A 26,784-nucleotide genomic window follows, 5' to 3' on the forward strand; every position below is an offset into this window, starting at 1 on the left:
CAGTGCTGATTGGCCAGAGTACGGAATTCGGCCAATCAGCGCTGGCTCTGCTGGAGGAGGCGGAGTCTAAGGTCGGACCTGAATGGAGACTGGTGTGGAGCGATCTTAGACTCCGCCTCCTCCAGCAGAGCCAGCGCTGATTGGCCGAATTCCGTACTCTGGCCAATCAGCACTGGCTAATGCATTGTATTGGCGTGATGAAGCAGTGCTGAATGTGTGTGCTTAGCACACACATTCAGCTCTATTTCATCGGGCTAATAGAATGCATTGGCCAGCGCTGATTGGCCGAATTCCGTACTCTGGCCAATCAGTGCTGGCCAATGCATTCTATTAGCTTGATGAAGCAGAGTGTGCACAAGGGTTCAAGCGCACCCTCGGCTCTGATGTAGCAGAGCTGAGGCTGCACAAGGGTTCAAGCGCACCCTCGGCTCTGATGTAGGAGAGCCGAGGGTGCACTTGAACCCTTGTGCACCCTCAGCTCTGCTACATCAGAGCCGAGGGTGCGCTTGAACCCTTGTGCACACTCTGCTTCATCAAGCTAATAGAATGCATTGGCCAGCGCTGATTGGCCAATGTATTCTATTAGCCTGATGAAGTAGAGCTGAATGTGTGTGCTAAGCACACACATTCAGCTCTACTTCATCGGGCTAATAGAATGCATTGGCCAGAGTACGGAACTCGACCAATCAGCGCTGGCTCTGCTGGAGGAGGCGGAGTCTAAGATCGCTCCACACCAGTCTCCATTCAGGTCCGACCTTAGACTCCGCCTCCTCCAGCAGAGCCAGCGCTGATTGGCCGAATTCCGTACTCTGGCCAATCAGCACTGGCTAATGCATTGTATTGGCGTGATGAAGCAGTGCTGAATGTGTGTGCTTAGCACACACATTCAGCTCTACTTCATCAGGCTAATAGAATACATTGGCCAATCAGCGCTGGCCAATGCATTCTATTAGCGTGAACTGAGTTTGCACAGGGGTTCTAGTGCACCCTCGGCTCTGCTACATCAGATTGCTACATCTGATGTAGCAGTGCCGAGTGTGCATCAGATGTGTAGTTGAGCAAAACTGACTCAGCACTGCTAAGTCTCTGCATTCGCATAGGAATGCATTGGCCAGCCTTCGGCCAATCAGCGCTGGCTCTGCCGGAGGAGGCGGAGTCTAAGGTCGGACCTGAATGGAGACTGGTGTGGAGCGATCTTAGACTCCGCCTCCTCCAGCAGAGCCAGCGCTGATTGGTCGAGTTCCGTACTCTGGCCAATCAGCGCTGGCCAATGCATTCTATTAGCCCGATGAAGTAGAGCTGAATGTGTGTGCTTAGCACACACATTCAGCTCTACTTCATCAGGCTAATAGAATACATTGGCCAATCAGCGCTGGCCAATGCATTCTATTAGCTTGATGAAGCAGAGTGTGCACAAGGGTTCAAGCGCACCCTCGGCTCTGATGTAGCAGAGCTGAGGGTGCACAAGGGTTCAAGTGCACCCTCGGCTCTCCTACATCAGAGCCGAGGGTGCGCTTGAACCCTTGTGCAGCCTCGGCTCTGCTACATCAGAGCCGAGGGTGCGCTTGAACCCTTGTGCACACTCTGCTTCATCAAGCTAATAGAATGCATTGGCCAGCACTGATTGGCCAGAGTACGGAATTCGGCCAATCAGCGCTGGCCAATGCATCCCTATGGGAAAAAGTTTATCTCACAAAAATCACAATTACACACCCGATAGAGCCCCAAAAAGTTATTTTTAATAACATTCCCCCCTAAATAAAGGTTATCCCTAGCTATCCCTGCCTGTACAGCTATCCCTGTCTCATAGTCACAAAGTTCACATTCTCATATGACCCGGATTTGAAATCCACTATTCGTCTAAAATGGAGGTCACCTGATTTCGGCAGCCAATGACTTTTTCCAATTTTTTTTAATGCCCCCAGTGTCGTAGTTCCTGTCCCACCTCCCCTGCGCTGTTATTGGTGCAAAAAAGGCGCCAGGGAAGGTGGGAGGGGAATCGAATTTTGGCGCACTTTACCACGTGGTGTTCGATTCGATTCGAACATGGCGAACACCCTGATATCCGATCGAACATGTGTTCGATAGAACACTGTTCGCTCATCTCTACAGATTACCAACACTTCACCTTTTCATAGCAAATTAATACTGGGTGTTAATGTAACCCCCCTCCTTGGTCGTTCGGCAAGCAGATATATTTTGAGACACCGAGAATAGTATTTTGCACCACAATGAGGGATGTTGTCGATATATTTTAATCATATTTGTGTGGGATCATAATACATTTGGTTTTAACAGGACTTAATAAACTTGAGTTTTATTGATGTACTGTATCTTCGTATTGAGACATTTTTGATACATAGTTTTTGCTATCTAATGGCTCAGTCTGTGCCATCCAGGGAAGAAGACGCTATGTCATGAGGAACAATAGGTCTCATCACCTGAGAGAATAGGACTGATGCCTGCCACCTCATGGAAACTTTGGGTGACTGAAATCTTTTCTGAAGAGTATTTCAACATTGTGTAAGCTGCAACTTTTAGTTCTAGTATACAGTTAGGTCCATATATATTTGGACACTGACACAAATTTAGGTTTTTTTACCTGTTTACTGAAACATTTTCAAGTTATAGTTATATAATGAACATGAACATACAATCCAGCTCTCATTTCAGGGTATCCACAGCAAAATTGAATGAAGGGTTTAGGAGTTTCAACTCAACTCAACAAGATTTTGCTGTGAAGAAGACATGTGGTCAAAAGGGCTCTCTATGCAGGTGAAACAAGCCATCCATAATCTACGAAAACAGGAAAAACCCATCCAAGAAATTGCTAAATATTAGGAGTGGACAAATATACAATTTGGTTCATCCTGAGAAAGAAAGAAAGCCCTGGTGAACTCATCATTGCAAAATGACCTGGACACCCATGGAAGACAACAATGGTGGATGATCGGACAATACTTTCCATGGTAAAGAGAAACCCCTTCACAACAGCCAACCAAGTGAACAACACTGCAGGATGTAGGTGAATCTACCATAAACGGAAGACAGTATGAAAGTAAATACAGAGGGTTCACTGCATGGTGCGAGTCACTCATAAACTTCGAGAATAAAAAATGCTAGATTGGACTTTGCTGAAAAACATCTAAAAAAGCCAACAACATTCTTTGGACGGATGAAACCAAGATCAACCTCTACCGGAAGGATGGAAAAAAAAAGTTTGGCGAAGGTGTGGTACATCTCATGATCCAAAGCATACCACATCATCTGTAAAACGTGGCGGAGGCAGTGTGATGGGTTGGGCATGCATGGCTGCCGGTGGCACTGGGTCACTAGTGTTTATTGATGATGTGACACAGGACAGAAGCAGCTGGATGAATTTTGAGGTATTCAGAGACATACTGTGGGCTCAAATCCAGCTAAACTGATTCGTCGGCGTTTCATAATACAGATGAACAATGACCCAAAACATAAAGCCAAAGCAATTCAGAAGTTTATTAAAGCAAAGAAGTGGAATATTCTTGAAAGGCCAAGTCAGTCACCTGATCTCAACCCAATTGAGCATATGCTTCACTTGTTAAAGACTAAACTTCAGACAGAAAGCTCCACAAACAAACAGCAACTGAAAACTGCTGCAGTAAAGGCTTGGCAGAGCATTAAAAATGCAGCGGCGAGGGGCCACACGGTGGCTCAGTGGTTAGCACTGCAGCCCTGCAGCACTGGAGTCCTGGTGTTCAAATCCCGCCAAGGGCATAAAACCATCTGCAAGGAGTTTGTATGTTCTCCCCGTGTTTGCATGGATTTCCAACCCATATTTCAAAGACATACTGATAGGGAAAAAATGTACATTGTGAGCTCTATGTGGGGCTCACAATCTACATTTAAAAAAGAAAAAAAAAAATGCAGCGGCGACTGGTGATGTCCATGGGTTCAAGGCTTCACACAGTCATTGCCAACAAAGATGTTACGCCCTCAACCGTTCCAACTCCTGCACTATCCTCTGGCCACATTGTATGGTCTTGTCAGAATGATAAATCATTATATGTCTTGTCATTCTGTGTTGGCACTGATAGGGTTAACGTTTGAGTGCTTGTGATTAACAGCTTATCTGCTATTCAAACCTGGCGCAAGTTCTGGACTTCCTTAAACTGGCCATCAGTCTACACACAGTTGCTGGCTATTGTGTTTCTGACCTTGCTAAGTGGTTTCACTTGCTCTTTTATTGTATTCACTGACCTCTGCTTTTTGGCTTTTTTGACTACTCTTTTGCATTGTGATTTGGTACTGTTTTGTCTCTCCGGTTTGACCCTTGACTTGCTGACTCCTCCTCTGTGTTATGTTGTCTTGTCCTTTTCTCTGTATCACTTATTTAGAGTACAGTTTGTTGTCCAGTTATCCCTGTAATTAGGACAGTTGCGATAAATAGGTAGGGACCTAGGGTGGGCCAAGTTTTAGGGCTCACTATTTCTGTCTTCCCTTCCCCTAGCAGCGTTATTTTGGAATTATCTTCAGGCAATTCTAACAAAAGGGTTTTCAACTAAGTATTAAAAAAAACTAACATTTTATTTACAATTATTTAATTTCTCCGATTACTTTTGAGCCCCTGAAATGAAGGGATTGTGTTTATCTTTAGGCTTTAGTTCCTCACATTATTATGCAATCATTTTGTTCAACACATTGAACTAAAGCTGAAAGTCTGAACTTTAACTGCATCTGAATTGTTCTGTTTAAAATTCATTGTGGTAATGTACAGAAGCAAAATTAGAAAATGTTGTCTCTGTCCAAATATTTATGGACCTAGCTGCAGGGCATAATCAGAAGATTTCAGTTGACGTGATGACATTACCCTCCTACACACCAAAATTTTGTATGTGTGTCTGAGATAGAGGAATTAGATTGTGAGCGTTAAGTTGGCCATACACACATTATGACCAATGGCAAACCTTGGTAATGAACTTTTCACGCAAAAAGAGTAAGCGCATAGTTAGCGGAGGCAGAAATAGTGGTTGGTATACAGGCATTCATCTCCAACACTTTCAAGGGTCAGCTGTTTTACAGGAAGCCTATCAGTCAGGCCATGTACATGAGGAAAACGACCGACAACTATCCGTAGTATATGGACAGTTATATCAGCAATTCGTACTGATGTGCATATCTCTGCAACAGTGGTAAATACAGTCAGGGCATGTTGACCACCATACACATTAGAATCTGCCATTTTTATTGTTACATTCATATGGTAAACCAGAGTTTCCAAGCCATATTCCACGCCTAGACAATATACAGCATTGTAACCTCCAGGCTGTGAACGTTGATCTCTGTACATGACTTCTAAAACATATAAATGAACAAAGAGAAAAAGAAATGGAGATGAAAGGAGAAAGCAAGTGATAAAATAAGTTCTTGTTGCGGTAAAGACATTATCAAGAACGCTGAAATCTTAACCAGAACACAAGAGGAAAAAAAACCCCATTGTATAAAAGTTAGAAACGAGCAGGCATCTGTCGACTGCTCACGCAGGCTGCAAAATGATATTAACATTTTCTTATTTTAAGGTGAGGTTTTTAAAACGGAATTTTAAATGGTACCCTGCTGGTTCACAATACAGAAACCTTTCATTTTATGCAAATAAGCAGCTTGGAGCGGAGTCCTTAATGTAAACGAACACTTTCTTTGTACGAGAAACTGCATGAGAAAGAGGCAGAAAAAAATATATTCAGTTGGATTCTTTAATTGCTGTCTGAAATTATGTAAATCCCTTGATAAGTTAGGGCATAATTATCCCGTGGCCTCCGCATGCCAGTTTTACTAACGTCTAACAAAATATCCGTGTGTGACATTTAGTAGAGGTAATGCTAATGAGAATTTAAATGTTTTTTTTTACTTTTTTTTCTAATACAAAGCGGCAGAAGTGAAGGATGAGGTCAGTGAAAAATAATAATCCAAAAATACTATATTGTATGAGCTTACTATTGGTCGCTCGTCACGGTATGTTACCTAGGTAAGTGTAGACTTTGCAATTGATATTGTAATTTATTTTTGTGAAATTACCTATTCGTAAAAAGGTTGTCTCGTTTCATCTATACGCAAATGGCTTGTCTGGTTTCATCTATTTGCAGAAGGGTTGTCTTGTTTTCTATCGGGGTTCCATTGACTATAACGAGATCTGTTCCATTATTTTTTTTAACATACATCGCCAGACAAAGAAGTTGGCCTTGCAGGACTTTTATAGCCAGTGATGTCTGTTAAGGAATAGCGAACACCCAGCGGACCCCACTATAGTCAATAGGATCCCTTTGGATCTGTTGCTGTCTGTCATTTCACATGCCATTTCTACATTCTTCTGGTCCTGCAACAAACCAGAATAATAGATACTTAGCATTAGAAATCTAATCAATTACCCTGTTATGGTAGGTCCACTCTAGACATACACCGAGTTCCAAATTATTATGCAAATTTGAATTCAATGTCATACAGATTACATTTTTGGTTTTTCAGTTAGACTTAAGGGTGGTTTTGTGTCTCAGGGCTCTTTGGACCTCAGAAAATAATCTCAAACACTTGTGTTAATTAGTTTGCTAGGTGAGCCCAGGTGAGCCAAGCCCAAGGCCACATTTTCCGATTTTTCAATTTTCATTTTTGACCCCCCCCCCCCCACTTCCCAACCCCATAACATTTTTATTTTTCCGCTCTCAGAGCCATATGAGGTCTTTATGTTGCTACCATTAATTATTCTGTACAATGTACTTGGAAGATGGAAAAAATTCAGAATGGGGTAGATTTGAAAATAAAGTGCATTTGTGCGACTTTCTTACAGGCTTTGATTTATGGCGTTCACTGTGCAGCCAAAATGGGGTGTCATCTGTATTCTATGTTTTGGTATGATTTTGAGGATACCAAATTTATATGGTTTTATTTACATTTTAAACCCGTAACAAAAATCCAAAATTGTGCTAAATTTTTTTTTTCTAAAAGTCGCTATATTCTGACACCCGTGACTTTTTATACTTTAGTGTATGGGGATGCAAAGGGTGTTTTTTTTGTGGGACCAGGTGTAATTTTTAGTTATACCATTTTGGAGAATCGCTATTAGTTTGATCACTTTTTATTCAAATTTTTATCAGAGGCAAGACAGTAAAAAACTGGTTTGGCACTAATTTTTTTTTTTTCCATCTACAGCATTTACCGTACGGGAAAAATATATTTAGAGATTTGTAGAGCGGGCGTTTTCAGACACAGGGATACCTAATGTGTATGTGTTTCACTGTATTTAAGTACTTTTATATGTGTTCCAGGATAAAGGGGGGTTATTTGAACATTTAATATTTTTTATATTCTTTATATTTTTTTTAATTTTTATTTTTTTGTGCATTTAATAGACCCCCTAGGGGACTTGAACCGCAGGGGGTCTGGTCACTGATGCAATGCATTACAATATTAATGCATTGCAATAAAACGGCATTACTATTAAAGGCTACATAGAGTAGCCTGCAATAGAAAATAATGAAAGACAGGCCTGGGAGCCTTCACAAGGCTCCCAGCTGTCATATTAACAGAACGCCAGCCCTGGAGCTTGCTTTAACTGTTGGCAATCCCTGGCAAAATGGTGGCGCCCACACACCGCCGGTATAAAACAGCAGACACCAGGCAGCTATGGTGGCCGCTGAGTTCCCGAGCGGTTGCCATCTTTAAATGGTGGATGTCAGGAAAGGGTTAAAGAAAACCTACTTATGGCTATGGCCCCGCATTGTGGAAACACAGTTTTTTTTTTAATTAAATATAGATTGTGAGCCCTTTTTAGGGCTTACAATGTACATTTTTCCCTATCAGTATGTCTTTGGAGTATAGCAGGAAATCCACACAAACATGAGGAGAACATACAAACTCCTTGCAGATGTTGTCCTTGGCAGGATTCAAACCCAGGACTACAGCACTGCAAGACTTTAGTGATAACCACTGAGCCACCATGTTGGCCCTTTTTGTTAAAGATTTGGTTGCGTTTTTTGAGCTAAAGCCAAAAATGACTACAAAAGGAATAGGAAATGTACAGGAACCTCTTATACTTTTACCTTGTGCTCAATCCACTCCTGGCTTTGGCTCAAAAAACAACAAAATCTGTAACAAAAAAAAAAAAATCTGCATTTGCGCAATGTGAGGCCTCAGCCTTAGAAGAACATTCCACATCAATAAGCAGGAAACAGATTTCAAGTAATATGGGAAAGAAAAAAGAATGCCGAAAAGCGTCAAATAGTGTAATGCCTTGGACAGGGTATGAAAACATTAGATATTTCATGAAAACGTAAGCGTGATTTTACTGTGAAGATATTTGTGGCTGATTTAGCACACAGATAGGTTCATGCAGATAAAGGCATAATGAGGAAAGTTTTTGTCAAAATAATCAGATTAAGAGAGCAACTGCTAAAATACCATTATAAAACAGAAAACAGGTATTTGAAGCTGCACAACTGCAAGCCTTGCAGAAACCTACTATTCAGTCACCCCTAAACAGTACTCGCATGCATAAACGGTTGCAGTGAGCCCAGACATATATGAAGACTAATTACAGTCTTGTTTACTGATGAGTACTGTGCAACCCCGGTTCAGGTAGAAGAAGTAATGGATGGTTGGTGGATGGCCATTATGTCCCAACAAGGTTGCAATGTTAGCAAGAAGATGGCAGAGTCATGTTTAGGACACAAATCATGGGACAGGAGCTGGTAAGCCGCTTTAAGCTCGCTGAAGGTGTGAAATTACCTCTCCAAAGTATATAGAGTTTCTCACTAAACATTTTTTGCCTACCATAGCAAAATTATCTTCATGCATGACAATGCACCATCTCATGTAGCAAAGAAGTCCTCTGAGTCAGAGGTTGTTATTGGCATAAAAGGAGAGAAAGGCATACTGTTGCCACTATTCTCTTCTGACCTCAAACCTATGGAGAACCTTTGCAGTATCCTTACGCAAAAGATCTATGAGTTTGGGATGCAGTTCACATCAAATAGCTGCTCTGGGAAGCTATTCCGACATCTTACAAAGACATTCAAGCACAAACTATCCACAAACTCACAAGTTCAATGCATACAAGAATTGTGAAGGTCATCTCAAAGAAGGGGCTCCTATGTGAACATGCACTCAGTGGCCAAAAGTCATGTGAAGGTATATCCCAGTGTAGTTGTGTCTTATATGATGCTCAAACAGTGTGACACGTTGTGGTCTATGGCACTAGTGTCGCCAGGATATCTGAGTAGTCTGATGCAGACAGGTGTCTCGTGAACATGGCAGCACGTTGCAAGTTAAGTGACTTTGAACGTGGATGATATTCATTGCAAGACGCCTTTGGCATAGCATTTTGCAAATTACCCGGGAATTTGGGTTTCCAAGGTCAACAGTGTCTCAGATGGACCTGCAATATTGCAGAGACAACGTTGGCAGCCGCGTAAATCGGCACACCGGTTGACCACGAGTGTTCGATGAACAGATGTCACGTCACTTCCGCAGAGTCGTACAGGGCTCTCAACGGTCTACTGTGGGTCAAATCGCTGCCAATTTGAATGTGGGGCCCCAGGACCCCATTTCCACCAGGACTGTATGCCAAGAACTACACCGCATACGCTTCAACAGTCGATGCCCGACCCGTGTCCCTTTGCTGATGTCGCAACACAGAGCTCGTAGACTGGCATGGGCCCGCAACCATCGTCACTGGACCATGGAACCATGGCGGTATGTGGCATGGTCTGATGAATCACGGTTCTAGATGTACAGAGCTGATAGGCGTGTGAGAGTGTGGCATATTCCCCATGAAGTCGTGGATCCTGAATGCCAACAGGGACGTGTCCAGGCGGGAGGTGGCTCCGTCATGGTCTGGGCCATTTTCACATGGTCGCAAGTGGGCCCCATTGTTCAGGTGCAGGGATCAATGACTGGTGCTCGATATGTGAAACTTATGGCATATCATCTGCACCCCTTTCTGGTGTTGGAGTTCCCTGATTGGGATGCTGTGCACCAACAGGACAATGCAACATGTCATCGCTCATTGGTAGCACTGGACTGGCTTAATGAACATTGACCTCATGACCCTCGATTGGCCTGCTCGCTCACCCGACCTCAACCCCATAGAGCATTTATGGGATTCTGTGGATACCAGTGCCCGCTCCATGGATCCAGCGCCAACTACACAGGACCAATTGTGGGCTGCAGTGCAGACTGCATAGATCAATATCCCTCTAGATCTCTTCCACCTCGTGGAGTCTCATAATCTTGCTGCAGTTATCAGGGCTGGCAGAGGGGTGACCCGCTATTGACGCATCTGGTACCTTCCTATGACTTTTGGCCACTCAGTGTATAACCTGCCTTGTTAATATTTACTAAAATCTACTAAACCAACTGACCTGCATTATGGTTTTCAAGCAGCAGCATTTCAATTTATATGTGTTTTTTCACTGTGGCCTCCACCGTTTTCAATGAAAATATTACGGCCAACCAGCAGTGTTAACTATTGGAATTCAACCACAAAAAGTTTCCAATTTGGGTTTATTTTGATCCTGTAGAATTTTGGAAAATTTGATAATTCTCTGGAATGAGATATTACTAGTTGACTCATGGTGGACCCACAATGGAGACTGCTGTGGTCCGATCTTAGACTTCGCCTCCTCACAGACGAGCCTCCAGCAGAACCAGCGTTGATTAGCCGAATGCTGTACACTGGCCAATCAACGTTAGTCAATTCATTCCTATGAGAAAGAGAGTCAGCTCCCTCATAACAGCAAGCTGTGAGCTCTCCCGGCTAGCAAAGACGAGCCTGCGGCAAATCAACGCTCGTTCTGCAGCAGGCTCGTCCTTGCTAGTCAGGAGAGCTGGCAGCTTGCTGTTACAAGGGAGCTTACTTTTTCTCATAGGAATGAATTGACCAGCGTTGATTGGCCAGTGTACAGCAATCGACCAATCAACACTGGTCCTGCCGGAGGCTCGTTTGTGAGGAGGCGGAGTCTAAGATCGGACCACAATGTGGTTGGATCTTAGGCTCCGCCTCCTCACAAACGAGCCTCCGGCAGAACCAGTGTTGATTGGCCGAATGCTGTACACTGGCCAATCAACGCTGGTCAATTCATTCCTATGAGAAAAAGTAAGCTCCCTCGTAACAGCAAGCTGACAGCTCTCCTGACTAGCAAGGACGAGCCTGCTGCTGAACCAGCGTTGATTTGCCGAATGCTATACACTGTATAGCCTTCGGCAATCAACGCTGGCTCTGAATCTAATATTTACTGCGTATAATACTATTCGCTCATATCTAATTACAAGGAAATGCAAATTAAATTAAATATCCTTCTCCAATTTAGGCTCTAGAATTTTGACCTTAATTTATTTTTAAAGTCTTTTTACTTTTCAGAATAAGCTTTTTGGAATGGTAACTTGAGGAGTTACACTATTTCTGGCAATTCTTTGACTTCTATTCCAGTTTGGTACTTTGCATGCTATATAATGGAGTTTGCAGTTCTCTGACCTGGTGGGTAGAGATCAGCTGCCCTACACAGCTCACAGGAAGTACAGGAGAATTTGCTCTATAACTGTCTCTCTCACTTACTAACTCAGAGACATCTTCAGGTCCATGCAGGACATATATAGAGAAATCCTGACTTGCATTGATGTGAATAAAGTACTTTGGGTTGTAATTAGAGATGAGCGAACAGTGTTCTATCGAACACATGTTCGATCGGATATCAGGGTGTTCGCCATGTTCGAATCGAATCGAACACCGCGTGGTAAAGTGCGCCAAAATTCGATTCCCCTCCCACCTTCCCTGGCGCCTTTTTTGCACCAATAACAGCGCAGGGGAGGTGGGACAGGAACTACGACACCGGGGGCATTGAAAAAAATTGGAAAAAGTCATTGGCTGCCGAAATCAGGTGACCTCCATTTTAGACGAATAGTGGATTTCAAATCCGGGTCATATGAGAATGTGAACTTTGTGACTATGAGACAGGGATAGCTGTACAGGCAGGGATAGCTAGGGATAACCTTTATTTAGGGGGGAATGTTATTAAAAATAACTTTTTGGGGCTCTATCGGGTGTGTAATTGTGATTTTTGTGAGATAAACTTTTTCCCATAGGGATGCATTGGCCAGCGCTGATTGGCCGAATTCCGTACTCTGGCCAATCAGTGCTGGCCAATGCATTCTATTGGCGTGATGAAGCAGTGCTGAATGTGTGTGTTTAGCTCAACTACACCGGTGGAGTAGTTGGCTAAGCACACAGATTCAGCTCTGCTTCAATCAGCGCTGGCCAATGCATTCTATTAGCTTGATGAAGCAGAGTGTGCACAAGGGTTCAAGCGCACCCTCGGCTCTGCTACATCAGAGCCGAGGGTGCGCTTGAACCCTTGTGCACACTCTGCTTCATCAAGCTAATAGAATGCATTGGCCAGCGCTGATTGGCCAATGCATTATATTAGCCCGATGAAGTAGAGCTGAATGTGTGTGCTAAGCACACACATTCAGCACTGCTTCATCACGCCAATACAATGCATTAGCCAGTGCTGATTGGCCAGAGTACGGAATTCGGCCAATCAGCGCTGGCTCTGCTGGAGGAGGCGGAGTCTAAGGTCGGACCTGAATGGAGACTGGTGTGGAGCGATCTTAGACTCCGCCTCCTCCAGCAGAGCCAGCGCTGATTGGTCGAGTTCCGTACTCTGGCCAATCAGCGCTGGCCAATGCATTCTATTAGCCCGATGAAGTAGAGCTGAATGTGTGTGCTTAGCACACACATTCAGCTCTACTTCATCGGGCTAATAGAATGCATTGGCCAATCAGCGCTGGCCAATGCATTCTATTAGCGTGAACTGAGTTTGCACAGGGGTTCTAGTGCACCCTCGGCTCTGCTACATCAGATTGCTACATCTGATGTAGCAGTGCCGAGTGTGCATCAGATGTGTAGTTGAGCAAAACTGACTCAGCACTGCTAAGTCTCTGCATTCGCATAGGAATGCATTGGCCAGCCTTCGGCCAATCAACGCTGGCTCTGCCGGAGGAGGCGGAGTCTAAGGTCGGACCTGAATGGAGACTGGTGTGGAGCGATCTTAGACTCCGCCTCCTCCAGCAGAGCCAGCGCTGATTGGTCGAGTTCCGTACTCTGGCCAATCAGCACTGGCCAATGCATTTCTATGGGGAAAAGTTAGCTTGCGAAAATCGCAAACTGACAGGGATTTCCATGAAATAAAGTGACTTTTATGCCCCCAGACATGCTTCCCCTGCTGTCCCAGTGTCATTCCAGGGTGTTGGTATCATTTCCTGGGGTGTCATAGTGGACTTGGTGACCCTCCAGACACAAATTTGGGTTTCCCCCTTAACGAGTTTATGTTCCCCATAGACTATAATGGGGTTCGAAACCCATTCGAACACTCGAACAGTGAGCGGCTGTTCGAATCGAATTTCGAACCTCGAACATTTTAGTGTTCGCTCATCTCTAGTTGTAATTGAAACCCTAGCTTTCATCTCTTATCTCCTGCATTTTTTCTTACTCCTTCTCTTTCCATCTCCATAAGCTTACATAGACATGAGTAATTTGATCCATGTGATCTTTAGTCTGTCTCAAGATAGATATTGCCATTTATCAGAGGGCGAGAGAAACCAGGGAAACTGATAAGGGTGGAAACAAGTAATTCTATATGTTTACACAGCAGAATTTGCACAGGCTGAAAAATTCAGTTTCAGGAATTTGAAGCTGAATTTTTCTGCATCACCAAATTCTGCGGCGGAATCTGCCAAAGAATCCACTTTGGAAATTGCTAATTCTGCACCAACTAGCAGTATTTTTCTGCCTCCCATTCCCTTTATCAAGTTAAGGAGTTAGCCGATGGAATCTCCCTGAGGATTGAACATGACGTTTTGGGGTTTTTTTGCTAGCTGAAAAATTTAGCTAGAAGATACGCTTCAAATTCATCCATTTAAACATATCTGTAAAATTTCTTAAAAGTCTGTTAAAACAACAATACCCATTTAAGTCCCAGAAAATGTATTGTTTTTCTATTAGTCATATTTTTTTTAACTTTTACGTAGATTTGGCTGTAGAAGATATTGTATATTGAAATAAGTTTCTTTACCTGCCTTTGTGTTGTACTTCCACATCCAACCACAATAAATTAGGTTCCTTTTTATGGCTTCCTACAGTTCTGGGCAAACCACATTTGTGATATTAAGGTTTTTGCTGCCATGTAACTTTACAGATACAAAATATATTTTTAAAAGATTTTTATTACGAGATTTTTTTTTTTTTAAACGGTGACAAAAGCAAATAGCTTAAACATACCATAATGGTTAGTATGAATAGATAGCCATGAGCTTCCTTTGCAGCAACAAAATCCATTTTGTGATCACTATGATTAGGGAGACTATCTCCCTGTTCACATTAACCATTTCTCCATAACCTGGTGCTGGATCAGTGTCGGACTTGGGTTCCTAGGGTCCACCAAGTAAGATTATTGTGGGAGCCCATTGCCAACTCTCCATATTTGTGTAGCTTTCTCAATACTAATCTAATTAAAGAGGACCTTTCATGGTTTGGGGCACAAGCAGTTCTATATACTGCTGGAAAGCCAACAGTGTCCTGAATTCAGTGCACTGTCGGCTTTCACAATCTGTGCCCCGGGTGAAGAGCTAGCAGTGCCGGTACCATAGCTCTTTACAGTAAGAAGGGCATTTCTGACACTCTGTACAAGTAGTGGCAATAGCGCTGTACTGTGTGAGCGGGGAGGAACGCCCCCTCCCTCTGCTCACAGTACTCATCCATAGACGAGTATTATCAGGAGGGGAGAGGGTGTTCCTCCTCGGTCTCAGAGCACAGCGCAATTGGCGCTGCTTGTACAGAAGGACGGTCCTGACATAGTGTCAGAAACACCTTTTTGACGATGAAGAGCTACGGTACCGGGACCGCTAGCTCTTCACCCGGAGCACATATCGGGAAAGTCGACAGTGCACTGAATTCAGCTTTCCAGCAGTATATGGAACTGCCTGTGCCCCAAACCATGAAAGGTCCTCTTTAAAATAATCATATTATAATATAATACTATATATAGTATTCCAGATACTATAACATGAGGCCAATAAAAGTACTGACAAATCAGAAATGTGACGTTTTTCTCATGACTAAAATTAGACAAACATCCTCCTGGCTTTAGCTGAAATCCATCAGTAGAAAATCCAACACAATACAAAAATAGACCTTCAGAGCTGCCACTCAACTGCAGCCACACTGTATTATGTTTCTTCCTTAATGGGTGGAGGAATTTAAGACCACCATGGCAACTATGGCCAGCAAACCATCTGAAATTTGTTATATTTAGTGGCCTTTTTGTAATATGTTTTTGAACATTTGGTCTACAATCCAGATGCTTTTGTAATGGTTTAATTTTTTCATGGACTATCCTTTGTCCTTGGTGGCCAGTGTCATCAGTTACCCAGGCCATGTGGTAAACTTGTCCACCTTTCACATCTGAGGCTTTTGGTGCATTTGCACACTTAGCAAAATATTGGAAGATGATTTGTTTGTTGAAAATCTGTCATCTAGATACGTTCCTTCTGACCCTTATGTGAGACTTTATATGGTTTAAATGGGAGCAGGGAGCTTTGAATGTTTATTAGATCTTCCCCTAGGCCCTCATTACTAACCCAAGTTTTTCATCAGCCCTCCCTCATATCAGCCGTTTCCAGGAATCATACACAGAAAGGTCAGTAAATGCTTTGTGACAGCGACAGAGCACAGAGATAATCTCAGACCGTGCAGCATGTACATATTATGTGGAGATGCCCTCATACAGTATGTATGCCTATATGTAAAGAATGGACCATTTATGAATCAGGAACGAAATAGAAAAAAACAAAAACTCCATTGAAAATATCTTTCTTTTTACCACCTTGGTGATATTTTATGGATTTATAACCATTTTTTTGTGATTTATGGCTCTTTCATGTAGCTTGGTCAATGAAACATATCAATGCATAACAAGAAGCAAAGTATTACCCTTTTTACAAGGGGTTATTGTCCACCTCTATAGATTTTAGCACCAGTTTATACTGCCAATCCTAATACATAAAACCTGGCAACCAGTACTTTAAGGTCTGATCACTTGTGGTCCCTCCTGAAATCTGCTAAAAGTCTCACACTTACCCTTCTTAATACAAATAACCAAGGCATACCCTTGTGACTTTTTTAGAAGGTGATGCACTAAAGACCAATTTAGTACCTCTATAGGGGCCAGGTAAGGTCACTAGTGGAGCTGACCTAGGATTATGCTTCTCTTATTGATAACACCCGTAATAGGATATGGACATCCCAAAGAGAATCCTCAAGTCTTATCCCCAAAATAGTCTTTGGTAACGATAGGTGGTGCATAGCTAGGCAGAAGTCACCAAGTTAAAGTATCAAGACAGCAGGCGACAAAAATATATGGTACATGGGTCAAAGCATACATAGCTCTATCGTGAGTGCTAGAGGTGAGGCAGGTGGCAGACAAGAAGATATAGTCAGGAATAAATGCTAGGATGATGTTATATGTACAGTCAGGGCCGGCGTCAGTGCACGGCATAGTCGGGCAAGTGCCGGGGCCCACAGAGCCTCTGGGGGCCCCCCGGCACTTGCCCGCCCCAGCAGTTGCCTGTCCCGATTTCAGCTCATCGGCGTCCGACGGACGCCGATGAGCTGAATACATAGACGATTAAAGCAGGAGCTGTGACAGCTCAGCTCCTGCTTTAAAGCTGCGGCCCGGCTTGCGTGTGCGCCTACACACGCAAGCCGGGCCGCAGCTTTAAAGCAGGAGCTGAGCTGTCACAGCTCCTGCTTTAATCGTCTATGTGAATGGAGTGAGAACGGAGAGAGGAGCGTCGGGGGAGCGATGGAAGGTGAGTGTAAGTGTTTGTTTTATATTAAGGTGGAACATAATGAAGGGGGCCCATGAAACTGGGGGGCAAATGAAGGGGAGGGAACGGCATGACACTGGAGAAGATGAAGAGGGTGGGGAGAGAACGGCATGAAACTGGGGACAGAGATGGAGGGGGCCCAATGAAACTGGGGGGCAAATGAAGGGGAGGGGGGGAACGGCATGACACTGGGGAAGATGAAGGGGGTGGGGAGAGAACGGTATGAAACTGGGGACAGAGATGGAGGGGGCCCAATGAAACTGGGGGGCAAATGAAGGGGAGGGGGGGAACGGCATGACACTGGGGCAGATGGGGGGTGGAACATCATGACACTGGGGCAGAGATGGGGGACATGAAACTGTGGGCAGATGAAGGGGGAGAACGTGATGAAACTGGGGACAGAGATGGAGGGGGGGACATGAAACTGGGGGCAGAGGGAGGGTGTATATGAAACTGGGGGAGAGATGGAGAGGGGGGCATATAATTTACGGGTGACTGTAGGATTATACTGTGTGGGCGCACATGATAAATGAATGAGAATGGGTGGAGTCAACATAAAAGTGGGTGGAGCCAAATTTGCCGCGGCGCGCAGAGCGCGCTGCACATCTTGTCCCTCTTTCTACTCTTTAAAAGTTGGGAGGTATGGCATTGGTGACGCCACACTCCTGCGTGACGTCACTCGCTTCATCTGCAACACACAGTGTCTCGACTCCCCCACCTCCTTTACAAGGGGGCCCACTGAGGCTCTGTCGCCCAAGGGCCCATAAAAACCTGGAGCCGGCCCTGTGTACAGTAACAATACCTTTGCAGGCACAGGAACTAAAAGAACCATATTGCTCTGGCACAAAGGGATGTAGGAGAGTCTTTAAGAAGCCTTGGGCACTTAAGCATTGGTTTAAGTCAGCATGCATAGACCATTTAAGAGGTTGAGAAGTTGACAAACTAATTGGAAAGATGCAGAGAAACAGGCAAGTGAAGCGCAAGGCGCTAGCCACCATGATAGGTAAGTTGCTAAATCGATACAGAAGCCCACAATTCAGGTTCCAATCATATATATGCATATCAGCTCTTCTCCAGTGTCTTCTTTCTGGAGGATAGCTAATTTGCATGTCATGTAACAACGAGCAATATGTGCTAAATTTACTGTAATCTGGTTCTGCATCTCATGGTCGAGAATGTTTGATAAAAGATGACATCACAAATGTTATCTTACTAGATATCCTAGTTAAAAGGGGTTGTCCCATAGTCAACACTTGTACCCTATCCACAGGATAGGTGTTAAATATTTGATCTCTGGGAGTCCAAACGAACAAGGGTACCTGAATGAAATGGAGCAGCAGTCACACCTCTGTACTGCAACTTCATTCTAAGTCAATGGGACTAGAGAGTTTTGGAGTCCAAAACTACAAAATAGGGAAAAGGAAAAAGAAAAACACAGCCCACTTACGACAATTCCAGCATCAGCAAAAATCCCTATCAACACCGTCTGTTCAAGGAAACTCTGCACAGACTTGTGAACCCCATCGACTTGGGGCAAAGTGGATACCAAAGCAAAAAGAATCCAGCAGATGACTAATTTCTGATATAAAATGTAACTTTTAATCAATATGACATCTTATAATATTAAAAATCATGGGAGGTAAAAAATGGGGAAAAAACGCCCATGTATATACTCTGCACCTGGCTGACGTGTTTCGGAGATGACCTTCTTAGTCATAGCCTGACAAACAAAGTTTCCTGTTCCCTTTTACAGACTCTTAATTAGGCATACACATGAGTGCAAACACTAATTAGCATATTAACCCCCTAAATGATCAAACACAGACAATAAAGCAAATGATGCATAAACAGTCGACATACAATGTGAACAAAATAAAGAAAAATATTGCATATGAAGGAATACAGAGTAAACTAGTTACTACAGCAACGTGGCCTAGCACGAAGTATCCAGCCTCGGTGTCTAGTGATTTACCATGTCCGCTCAGATGCTTGTGTCACGCTGCCTATCCTACAGAACATACTGGGAGAGAGCCTTCACGTCCACATGGTGGAGCCCACCAATAACCCTGCCCCCATATGACCAAAGCCCCACCCCTGACCCAGCCCCACCCAATTTTTCCAGGCTATGGAAAAATGGTCTTGCTTGAAGCGGGTCCTTGGTTTCCAAAAAAGTTGGAGACTAGTGCGCTAGAGGATATGTCACCTACACCTCAAAAATATCTCTAAAATGCACTTTTCTTACAATGAAAACATAAAAAAACCCTTATGGTTGCTGTGACTCATTCTTGTGTTAATTACTGTAAAGTAAGAAATTAACAAATAGAAGTGTTAATAGTTTATATTTACATTTGACAAGGTCTCATGGACCTTCTTACTAAATCAAAGTTAAGGCTGGTTCACATCTGCGCCCCGGTGTCCACTTTCAGTTTTTCGTATTCTACCGACAGGAGATGGAAACCCGGCAGTCAGTGTCCAACCGTGAGCGTTTTGTGGTCTCCACGGTAAAACCGTATTTTTTTAAACCGGACACAAAGTCCTGCATGTCCGACTTTGTGTCTCGTTAAAAAAAAACTATTTCGTTGCGGAGACCACAAAACGCTCACGGGCGCTCACGGGTGGACACTTTACGAATGAATGGGTTTGAAAATTGACTGCCGGTTTCCATCTCCTGTCCAGTTTCTTGGGCAGAAGACGGAAACCTGAAAGCAAAGACTGGGGCGCAGATGTGAATCCGCCCTTAACTCTACCCCCAGGTACCATGGGAGTTCCAAGAACAGAAGAGCTGGGAGTTTTACAACAGCTGGATTGTCCAAAGTTGTCTGCCCAGCTCTATACAATAGAAATAGGTGACTACTGGTCCTTAAAAGAATTTTTATAGGAAATGTATAATTTTTCATTGTATTGTTTATTAAAACCAGATAGTGAAAGTTATCACTTTTTCTAATCAGTTTTTATTTTATGATTGCATACTTTTTTTTTAGTTTTAGATCGAATAGATATAGATAGATAGATAAGAGATAGATGGATAGATAGATGATAGATAGATAGATAGATAGATAGATAGATAGATAGATAGATAGATAGATAGATAGATGTGAATAGTGAGATGAAAAATCTAAAAAAAAAAAAAAGTTAAAAAAAATGTGTAACATAAAAACTTGGTTTAAAAAATAGGAAATTTTCTTGTGGGAAATTACATTTAAAGTCTGAAAGCAGAAGTTTTATTATGGAATTGTTACTTAAGGCATTGTCTTGTCTTCGTAGTAGACGTAGAGCAGAACAATACGTATATCAGCATGTACTAGGGGAGAAGACGGCCTTCTTCCACAAGGCTGAAATTATTTCTATAGAACAATTTTCTGATCTTCTTGAAGACCAGGTACAATTCACAGAAGTGTCACAACAGTCTTTATAAATGTGGTCTTATGGCTTCAATTAAATTTTCACATGGGTTGACCTCCTACTAGAATTTGATAAATGCTCCCTTCTCATGTGCTTTACATATATTATGTGACATGATGCTAATATCTAGAACTATTGCTGCTCTTTTCATTTCATCTTATTGAAGATTCCATTAGCATCACTCGGCTCCACACTCTCTGAACAATGTTTGCTCATTCACTCAATATGAATTTGCTTTTTCCGTCCTCACCTTTCTCCATGAAGACATTAATGTGTTAATGCTACCCTCTGCTGACCGGTGGAACACTTGTTTGAGCTCCCGTTATACATCAGTAGCCTAGAATAGACTAAGACGTAGGGAGATTTTCTGGCAATCTTGAAGATATATGTATAGTACTATATCGCAGTCCTATTCCTCCACATTCAGGAATTCATATAGTTATTTCGCCGTAAGCATTTTTAAAATTTGTACCAAAGAAATGACTTACAGTTTTCATTATTCTTACAGAACACTTCCCAGTATTGTAAAGTGCAGATCTGGGAGAAAGCTATATTCTGCTCCTAATCCGAGAGTAGAATACAGGCCTATATTTTCTAGAAATTGTGCCACCCCTGTCCTTTGGCAGTGTCTAGTATTGCATCAACTGACCTGTAATACCAAACACAGACAATCGGCAGGAATGGCACTGTTTCTTGGGAAATTATAGTGTGTGAGATAAATTGATATCTAGTATCTGAGAAGCAGATAGGCCCAATGGATGGTTTGGATGGTTATGAGTGACTCGCCTATAAATAGAGAAGATCTGATATATAATTAGTAACGCGCGGTATACAATGTGCTCATTAAAGAGACTTTGAAAGGAAAATGTAATTATTTTAGAGTAATTTGGAGCAGATTTTGTAGGCAGATTTAGCCTCTATTCATTTCAGTGACCGGCAGACATTTATTTTCTTCTTGTAGCTGTATTGTAGATACATAGGCTTAGATTTACTATTGTTGTTATAGTTAGACATCTTTGATGCATCTTGGGGCAATTTAGCACATCTAGCTTGAATTAAAATGTTTATGAGTTGTTAGACATGTGGGTGTGGCTTCTTAGAGAAAAGGGCCATGGCTTCAATGTACCAAGAAGTGTGCCAAAATTGTGTCATAAAATTCTATCCAAAGTAAGCCAACTAAAAGGTAGTATAAACTTAAATTAGAAGGTCTAAAGATACATCAGATTTTGGGCAGGTCTTTCCAGCATGGCGGAGCTTGTAGTAGTCCCAGCCATTCCTGTAGACTCTGCTAGATCAGCCCTGGGACGGTTTGAGGCCTCGTCCTGCTCCACCAGGGGGAGGTTATAGGTAAATCCCAGACACTGCTATCTGTAACACGGCCACTATGGGGCGCTCTTTTAGCCGCAGGGTATTAATATTTATTTTTTGTTTTCCTACAAAAAAAAAAAAAAAAAAGATACATCAGATTTATCATTTATCATCCAGCAGCAGTCACTGTGTTAGGGAAGTGCAGACAGCAGTTCCCCAGTGCGGTAGATGAACCCTGGAGGAAGGGGCACAAGAGATAGTGAACCCTGGTCTGAAACCCCCCCCACACACACACACACACACTGTCCCTTCCTGCTTGCCGGTCCTATCCTATGTAATAGGCGACAACTGGACAACAAAACCCTTCTTATATATGTGACACACAAAACGCAGACAAGACAAACACCAACAAGGGAGGTCAGCTAGTCAGGGGTCAGTAACAGTTGAGCGATGCAGTGTCAAAATCAATATCCAAAAGAGTAGTCAATAGGGAAAGTCAGAGGTCAAGAATCAGAATACAAGAAATAATAGCAAGAGAAAAGCCAGCACGCACAAGGCAATAGCAAGCACCAATGTGAATGTGAGCCAAGAATAAATAGGGAGGAAGAACCCACCCGAGACCTGATAGGAAGGCAGGTTGTCAATCACAGGGCAAGACTAAGTTTAACTATTAGAGGAGCAGAAGGAAATGAAGGTGAAGGAGATGGGTGTGGTGGGAAATCAATTAACAAGGTGAAGGAATAGGACAGTGTTCAGACAATGCAAAACAAACCCAAAAGAAGAAATCACCGCCGAACACGTCTCCTGCGCTGCAGCATGCGACCGTATGATGACGCCAAAGCCCGGACGGGCAAAGATGTTACACAGTGTGATAAAACTGGTGCATTTTTAACACTATTAGTAAATCTGAGCCACAGAAGCTATGATCCATCCTGAAAGACCCAATATACTATTTTAAACCCATGATATCTGAGAAGCAGATCCTCCTAATTAAAGTTGGAATAATTGGGATCATGATGTAATTTTCCAAACAGAAAGTCAGTGTAAGGGCCCGTGCACACAGAGTTAACGCAAGTGCATTTTAGCATAATAGAATACATGTGTAAAAATAACACTGCCATTGACTTCAATGAAATTTTTTACACATGTAAAAAACACGTCAAAATACACATCGTGTTCTTAGGCGTGTATTTTGACGCATTTTTTACACGTGTAAAAAATTACATTGAAGTCAATGGGAGTGTTATTTTTACACATGTATTCTATACACATGTAGTATGCTAAAATGCGCTCACGTTAACTCCGTGTGCACGGGCCCTTAGTAGTAACCTACTGTAGGATGTATAGGGCACACTGAGAATTTAGCATTCCTACAGTGCATTAGGTCCTTTTTCTATTTGTGCCACTAAACAATGGTGATCCGATATCAGAATAGTAATATGTGCTGTGACTTATCCAATACAGGGGGTTCTACAAGATTTTAGAACTGATGACCTATTGCTATAATAGGTCATTGATACCCGATTGGTGGGTGATCGATACTTGGCATCCTTGCTTGGTCAGCTTGATCCATGGCGTTAAGGTGAATGCCTCTTCCTCTTCACAGGTCTGTGATATCACATTCACAGTCATATATAGTTAAATGGAATTGAGCTGCAACATTTTGGAGTTTTTCACCCATAAATCATTATTAAACTCTGTAGTTTCATCAAACCCCAGAATATAATAATCAGAGCCCCTTTGGAAGTGCAGACAGCTTATAATCTTCATTCTGCACTTCTTCAGGGCTCCACCACACCATGTAAATCTTCTTTCCCAACATCTTTTGACCTCATCTGCGATGTTAATATGCCCCATTTACCTGTGATTGGGCCTCAGAGGTCCACCAGGACTGCTAACATCACCCAGGTGTGGGAAAACACTGGGAAAGAATTCTAGCATAGTCTCAGAGAGGTGCGGAAAGGTAAAGAGACCCCAGAGTATACTAATAGCACTTCCAGTTTGGACCAAACCGAAACTTGTAGGCAATTCTCATGAATTTTCTCAAGAAGAACATCATGAGGTCTTCCCATTACTAAGTAAGAATGATATGTGTTGTCAAACAAGTGTTTACCTGACAGCCATAAAGAGTGCATAGCCACCTTTAAGAGTGCTTGACAACTTTTCCTCTTCCTATTGATTGCAAACACAGGCACACCACGCCATATAAGTGACAGATGTGTATGCGCGGAGAGAGAAAACTGACAGTCTTGTCATGATATCTCAATTTAGATTTGTCTTAGTTATTTATATTTGCAACAATTTACCTCTTGAATACATTATTAAATGGCTTTATCTTTCCCAAGGAGATTGTAGGTTTTTCCGGAGACCTCATTATTGTCAGCCGTAGCTCAGGACAGTCAGCGATGATACAAATGTGACTTTAAGACATGAAAAATGAACTCCTCCCCCTTTTTAAAGTTATAATTTTCCAGCGAGATGAACGACCTTCAGTCCAGAAGCAGACACATAAGAGAGGTGATAAATATCAGAAACAAAATTTTTACACCTTTTCCCCCTACTGTTATTCCTGCCTTTGTATTATTTATTATTTGCGCTTCTAATCTATCATTCACATCCATTAGCATTCATCAGACGTTTCTGGTTTTTCTCATATCCATGATATTTGCATTTCATAAACTAATTGTAAAAGAATAAAGAATGAAGAGGTAATAAAATTCACAGTCAGAAAAAAATGTTAATATACAAACAGATATAAATTAAAATCTAGGTAGGTGGGTCTGCAAGAAAGAAGAAGAGGCTTTTATTCGGCTCGGGTTTCTGCAGCCACCTTTGGGGGAGACTCGGCACACACAGTGTCTTGTTTTCTTTAAAGTGTAGCTACTTCTGATTCCTATATAGTGGCCCTTATAGATATTTCTTAAGTTATATATATATTGGGCAGTCTAATGTTAGTGGTGAGGGGTAGAGTATGATTGGGACAGGCACTGGGAACTAGGGTTAGGCAAATTGTGGCTAATTGGGGGCTACCTAGGGGGCAATATAACATGTGGAGGCCATTGAGGAGGCATTATCCTGTAAAGTGGACCACTAACGGTTTATGGTCTGGATTTTTTGCCCTAGAGATGCCCTTGGGCTTTCACTGTCACACATTGTCAGTATTGCACTGATGGCGACTATGCCAGTGAATACATTTCTACATTAAAATGTTGGATACATTATTATAAATGTTAGGTACTGGTGGACTATCAAAAACAACATATGGTTCTGAAGCCCCATTCTCATTCCCATCTCTTAAAAAATGTGACTGATTTTTATTACATCTATCTCACCTGTACCCATAGCTCCCAACCATCCTGCATTTAGCGGGAAAGTCCCGCTTTTATACTCCTGTCCCGCGGTCCCGCGCAGCTCCCTGCATGTCCCGCTATGTCCCTTTAACAAACTTTCCTCCAATGAGGTGGGTGATCGGTGGAAAGCTTGTACTACTGTAAACTGAAGGACCTGTTTGTGACATCAGACGTCACGTGACTAGGGAGGCGTGTCTTCGTGTGTCAGCCGGAAGATGAAGAGATGCGCCGTCTAAAGGTACTGTGAGGGGAGGGGAATGTGAGATGCAGGGTGGAGAGTGTGTGTTATACTGGGGGCAGAGATGGAGGGGGGAAAGGAAAATGGGGGCAGATGGAGGGGGGACATGAAACTGAGGGCAGATGAAGGGGGGACATGAAACTGGTGGCAGATGGAGGGGGGACTTAAAATGGGGCAGATGAAGGGGGATATGAAACTGGGGGAGAAATGGTGGGGGGAGATGAAACTGGGGTAGATGAAGGGGGAAACTTAAACTGGGGGACATTAAACTTGGGACAACTGAAGGGGGCATTAAACCATGGGAGTAGCTGTAGGGGGACCTGTCTGCCTCTAGTTGCCCCCAGTTTAATGTCACCATCCAGCTACACCTGCGGTTTAATGTCTGTTTCTAGCTGCCCGAGTTTAATGTCCCCCTCTATTTGCCCCCAGTTTAACGTCCCACTTCAGCTGCCATTAATTTATTGCCCCCCTCCAACTACCCCCACTGTTTAATGTCCCCCTCCAGCTGCTCCAGTTTCATGTCCCCTCTAGTTTCCCCCAGTTTAAACTGAGGCACCAGGAGAATGGCTTAATACTGTGGGGCAGTTGGAAGGGGACATTATAATGTGGGGATATATAATGTACGGGTGACTGTAGGAGGATTATGTTGTGTGGGGGCACATGGAAAATGAATGATAATGTATGGTGTTAACATAAAAGTGGGCGGAGCTTAATTTGCAGCATAGTGGATCGCACATTTTGTCCCTCTTTCTGTTCTTCTTCAAAAGTTGGGAGGTATGCCTGTACCCAAGCTGCCTCTGACCTGTACCTGGAGATAGAGGTGAAATTTAAAGCTCTTTGTCCCCAGTGCAAACCCTGAGGTACTATGTATGTAGTATTTATTATATTGGTGGTTTCTAATGTGTGAAAAGATACGTGGAGAGGTAGATGACCTCATCTAGGCCTCCCCTTTCTTGGTCTATATAACAACCACTATTGCTGTCTCTACATTATGCACTGTATGTCCTACAAAGTGTATATGGCATTCCTGGGGCTCCAAGCTAAGTTATGTCTCTGGTCCCCCCCTAATACTGCTGTCTTAGGCTTAGTTTACACGTGAATACCGTGTGGCGTAATTTGGTCTGGAAAAAAAGCACTTCTTAATTAGGAAGCGGTTTTTTGGATCTTGAGGCGGTTTTTGGTAAAAACCGCTTCAGAAAACACCAGGAGGTTTTTCCCTCCCAGACAGTGAATGGACCTTAAAAAACTAAGTCGCGTTTTTTGGGTGCAGTTTTTGCCAAAAACGGCGCGAAAAACCGTGACGCAGTTTTTTTCAAAAATCCGCAATGAGGTTTCCGCCTCCCATTCACTTCTATTGACTTCCTGAGGCGGAATCCACCTCAAGAAAGGTCATGTCGCTTCTATTTTCCGCTAGCGGCAAAAAAACGCTAGCAGAAAAATGAACGCTAGCGGTCTTCATAGACCACCATTGTGAGGGGGCGGATTATGACGTGGATTCCATGCCATAATCCGCCCCCTCTGTGACGGTGTGAATGGGCCCTTAATGCCCCTACACACAGTATAATGCCTCCATAATGA

The 26,784-nt window shown here is 43.0% G+C and overlaps 1 non-coding gene across 1 annotated transcript; it reads left to right on the plus strand.

The window, feature by feature from the left end:
- Window positions 1–21,538: 21,538 nt before the first annotated feature.
- On the plus strand, window positions 21,539–21,674 carry LOC142185795 (small nucleolar RNA SNORA9). The gene has a single exon (XR_012711969.1). It is a non-coding gene; the product is annotated as a small nucleolar RNA SNORA9 (small nucleolar RNA).
- The last annotated feature ends 5,110 nt before the right edge of the window (window positions 21,675–26,784 follow it).

The sequence above is a fragment of the Leptodactylus fuscus genome, chromosome 11, assembly GCF_031893055.1.
Source record: "Leptodactylus fuscus isolate aLepFus1 chromosome 11, aLepFus1.hap2, whole genome shotgun sequence".
Lineage (NCBI taxonomy): Eukaryota > Metazoa > Chordata > Amphibia > Anura > Leptodactylidae > Leptodactylus > Leptodactylus fuscus.